At 40.4% G+C, this 5,121-nt stretch overlaps 1 long non-coding RNA gene across 1 annotated transcript; it reads left to right on the top strand.

Moving 5' to 3' along the window:
* Positions 1-254: 254 nt before the first annotated feature.
* LOC119885470 lies at positions 255-5,121 on the top strand. Its single transcript, XR_005441346.1, has 2 exons — positions 255-1,934; positions 4,273-5,121. It is a non-coding gene; the product is annotated as an uncharacterized LOC119885470 (long non-coding RNA).

A 5,121-nucleotide genomic window follows, 5' to 3' on the forward strand; every position in this document is an offset into this window, starting at 1 on the left:
CACCTTTTCTCTGTGTAATGGGTTCCTGTGTGGAAGACAGCTTGGAGTGAAAAGGAGAAATATGTTATTTCCCCCCCGTGTGTTTAGAAATACTGACAAATTCTCAGGTAAATAAAAGTCCTCTATTATATTACAGAAAGCTCAAGGTCTTACCATAGAGTAGATTATGTAAACTCCCTTGTGTGGATTACATAAGAAACACTGATTGTGACATCATGTGACCCCCCCCCCCTTCAGAAGAAGGAAAACAAGATTCTCTGAACCATAAAATGTTTTCATAAAATGTGTCCTTTAAAGCTCGAGTAGTAGCTGGGTGTGACAAATGCTGAATTGATCAGAAATGATTGAGTGCTTCAGACATTTCAATTGATATGCTTTTGCTTGGAATGCAGCACAAAGCCCTTATTGTGTTTAATATTCATTCGTTCAAATGTCACTTCTCTTGAGCCACGGCGACGATCTTGTCAAACATCTCATGAGTCTCTCACTGGGAAATGTGTCACCACTTGTTGATTTGTCCACACTGCATCTTTAGAAGCATAACGTTCACTTAAAATGTGAGTAGAGTATGAGAGTAGGCAGAATGAAAGGATATCATGTATGATCTACAAACCCCATGGTGCCATGGTAACTAAGAAGTGAAGAGGTGAGTTGTGAACAGGAACATGGTGAAAGGTTGTTTTTTTTTTTTTTTTCCCCTTCTGCAGCTGCTATTGTAAGATGTTTCTCAGAGCACATTCACTTATAAAACCATTTTCTTGGCAGGGTTGTTCATTCACACCATGATTATTTTCCTTCTTATTATTTCTTTCCCCTGGTTTGAAATCGAAGCCACTTAATGTTAACAGAGGCGGGAATCCACTCCTAAGAAGAGAGCATGTTCTGCAGTATTTCTTTGACTTTGGTCTGTTTAATGTAGACCTAGAAATAACAAACATTTATTCATGTAGGAGCCAAATTCTGGAGTCAGTGACATGCTGACAGTGAATTGGACATCAGCTTTGCAAAGAGGCACGTGGACTTTTCATGCAATAAAATAAGTCTCATTTAGATTGTGAAACAAACCTCCTCTGACGAGTGAAACTGGGTGTGCAGACATACAGGGAGTCTGAGGTTGGTTTCTGTGCATTTTATGAAATGTATATCTACCGTAGATACCGCGAGCGGCAGACTGCACAAGCACAGGCTGGTTTGCGAGAGAAGAGTGGCAGGATTTCCTGTGTAATAAAAACACTTGTCTACGGGGAGTCTGACTGCTGAAGTCTGCTGTCCTGACATTTGTATTCTCAATCCTAAAAGGACAGGGATGCCCATCTTATTTGACCATGGCTCATATTTATTGTGTTACAGCTGTTGTTTCGCTTTTATCAAGGGGCCCAGTATTTCTACTGGCACCACAGATTAGAAATCACTTGTGCTTCTGTAGTTTAAAGTTGCCAAAGGGGTGTGAAACACATCCTGCATAAGCTGGCACTCTATCCTAGAAGTCTTGTGTACATACAAAGACGCTTGTGTGCATAATTCCACATTTCTCTGTGTTCCTTTTTATTTTTTTGGCTTCTATCAGACAAGTAGTAATTCAAAATGTGTCTGATACAGTAGAAAACTGAAAATAATAAAAACAGTTTCATCTGTAGGTTGCCTGTTTCCACGCAGCAGCGTCCATTTTGGATCTTCTTACCCCGAGGCCGACCATGCTGCCTCTCACTACATGGGATCTTGTGTCCTCTTCACCTTCTCAATAATTCAATGGAAAGAGGAGACGTCAGCTCTGGTATAATTACGGTGTGAGGGTGACAAGCTCCTCTGTCAAGGGCAAGATGGGACCAAGCTTTACAGTACTGGAGAGAGCTAAAAGACACAACAGCAGTGTTATATACCGTGACACTGTCGATGACAAAAGCTTCAGCTACAGGGAGATGATGAAACTGCAGGTAATTTGGGGGGAAAACATTGTGACAACATTAGCTTTTTTTTGTGTTTTTGTTAGAACTCAACTCAGTGCCTAAGCATTGCAAACCTGGAAAAAAAGGACAGTCATTAGACACAGGTGCAACAGTTAAGCTGTAACATGTCTCTTGTTCTGCAAGTTCTCAGTGGTCAAGCAGCAACACGATCCATCACTGTTAGGCAGAGAGGTGTGTGAGATCTGATTTCAGCTCTGGGCCTAGCTGAGGTGACAGATCCTGTTAATATAACACCAGCCAAACCCCAAACTTCCTGCTTGCAGAAAGCCTCGGCATAAGCATACCTGCCAAGATATGACTAAAACTGTTACTGTCACCGAGGCCTAAATCCTGGCATGGGCAAAGGCTTGGCACAGAGCCCCCAGTTAAAATGAGCTAGACAAAGTAGGCAGTCATTAGAAGTAGATGTTTTGACACGCTGTCTCCCACGGGTACCCAGGAAAGGGTCTGGACCAAAATGCATCAAGTCTCCCAGTGCAGGAGTGTCTCATTCATGCTGATGCAAAAGGCTGAGCTAATCCAAGATCGCCACTGATGATGAAACTCTTCTTATGTGTCTGAAACCACACAAAACGGTCTAAGAATCCCAGGCAAATCAGGGATTTCGTTATAATCCCATCAAAATATTAAAGAAATATTTTATTGCTTTTCAGCCTCTGCCTTTTAAAATTCATTATAAATAAATGAAAAAGAAATATCATTAATGAAACAAGACTAAGTCTGAGTCTACAGCCATGCTAGCGTCTTCTGTGAGGCTGTATTTAGACACAGTGGTGCTTTGAGCTAGTTGCTAACATCAACATGCTGATGTTTAGCAGGTATGTTGTTTACCTTGTTCGTCATTTTAGTTTAGTTTGTTAGCATGCTATCATTTGCTAATTACCACTGTATACAGAGTAGCTGAGGCAAATGAGAATGCCATTTGTTTTCCATATATTTGGTAATAAAGTGTTGAAATTTTGGCTAGCGGATGGCAGTAGAGGTAAAGTCAGGGGACCATCAAAGCCATTAGGGTTTGTCCTATGGGCACCATGGAAATGTGCTAAATTTAATGGCAACCCATCCAAAATTTGTGTCTGTCTACATGCTGGTGGCGCAAGAGGAACATACTGATGAGACCTGGCCCGGCAAGGGTCTGGGGACCATGAACGTACAAAAATCCATGACAATCCATCCAGTAGTCAATATCTGTGGTCATACAGCTTCCTTTATCCTGCTGACATCTTGCACTTTTAACAGTATCACTATTTTGGAACTCAATAGGAACTCAGCAAATATCAAACAACACTGCTGCATGTGGTAAGTATTTTCTGATATGGTGTGGGAGGATAGCAATATGAATATTTTTTAAACCATATGCTATAATATTCTTTCAAGCCCACACACTGAGCAGGATTGCGGTTTAAAGTTAGCTAAATTCTTAAAGGACATCTACAAAAGCAGCTGTAAGTTGTACATCTAGAAACATCAAAGCTCCACTGCCTTCACTTCTCTTTCTCCTTCCCTCCTTATTGTCTTCCAACTCAAAAGTCTGCCTGGTGTTTGCCGGTGTACCTACCATGCACACCCCAAGGAACACACATCACAGGCCGGCAAATAAAGGCTACATCAAGTGTTTGACGGCAGCAGAGACGACACAAAGAGGCTGTTTGTTGCTAATTAGGTTTTCCCTCGCTTCACCTAGATGTTAATCATGATTGTGCTCTACAAAAATGTCCGTACCAAATATCCAGGTACCTTCTTTCAAGTTCCCTAAAATAAGTGGGCAGAGGGCGGGGAAAGCAGAGTCGCTTAGCATAAAGTAGTCAACTGTCAGCATGCCTGACTCAGCACGCAGAAAATTAATAGTGTTATGTTTGAAATGCGCTGCCTTATGAGGTGCGCTTTCTGTTTATAATCATGTTGCTCCATTCATGTATTATCAAAGTCATAATTGCTTTTGATAGCAATTATATAATCATAAAACTTCTGCCGCTAATTGACTCAGGAAAGCTTCATGACATGGCAAACTTCAGTTTTCCACTGCAGTTACACAACCTAGCTTTTGATTATAAAGATCTTAGTTCTTAAATTTACACGAGACCTCCAGCAAATGTTTCAACACTTAATGAAGTCACACATTTGCTTTTTTTATGGTGGTCCCACTCTCCTGCCATGTTCATAATTAGAGGAATCAGTCTTCAGGCTTACCGCTTATTCAGAGTGATCCAAACCGTTGATTTTGAGATTTGTGAGCACCTTATAATGATTCACAAGCAATTGCAAATGATTATCTTACCAGTCCTTTTTTGCCCCTCTATGACAGATTGCAGCCCAGAGGAAAACATTCAGCAGCTGAGGAGCTCCAGCGCAGACAGGTGATTCGCTTCTAATGGATGTTAATGTGGTGGACACAACTGAGGATATTCCCAGTGGTATACACTTACAGTTAATTGATAATTGAGGTCTATGAAAAGATGCACATTAAATCATGGCAAACGAGCCTGCCTATAAGGTTGCAGCAATTTAAAGAACAAGTCTCCAGAGTCTCTTAAGGTTTCCCACAACTGAAATGCACTCTGAATGAATAATTGAGGCCCAAATATTGTTAACTTGTATTACCTTACGTAAGGCATTGCTATTTCAAACATGTAGCATATGCATAATGTTATTTTGCATAAACACTTTCACCTCCGCCAACTCCAGGTTGCTCAGTCCTGTAATGACTTTCTTGATGTCTCTTTATGTTGCTGTTTGATCAGTACCTTTCCTAATGAGCCCATGTGTTGAGATGTGACTCTGATTGGCTTGAATTTAATGTTTTGCCACATTTAACATTAATAATCTGCAACGTATTTTGCTGCCCTTTGCTACTAACTGATACTATACTAGAAACATTTATCCTACAGTAAGTGCAGTTCATGAAGGATTTAGAATTTTCCACATGCATTCCATGTTTATAGGTACAAATGATGTTTGTTTATATTGGCCAGCATGTTTAAAACATGCGCCGACTACTACAGTGCTATCATCATGTATAATGCTTTTTTTAGCTATCAGTTGGCCGGGGCACAATAGTTGAGATCATTATATTGATATGGCTATTTCTTCAAAATTAATCGTATCATAATGCAAATGTATGACAAATCACAAATAAAATAAACTGATGTTCACA

The sequence above is a fragment of the Micropterus salmoides genome, unplaced genomic scaffold (assembly GCF_014851395.1).
Source record: "Micropterus salmoides isolate LMB-PRFRI ecotype aquatic unplaced genomic scaffold, ASM1485139v1 Ms_hic_scaffold_4, whole genome shotgun sequence".
NCBI lineage: Eukaryota > Metazoa > Chordata > Actinopteri > Centrarchiformes > Centrarchidae > Micropterus > Micropterus salmoides.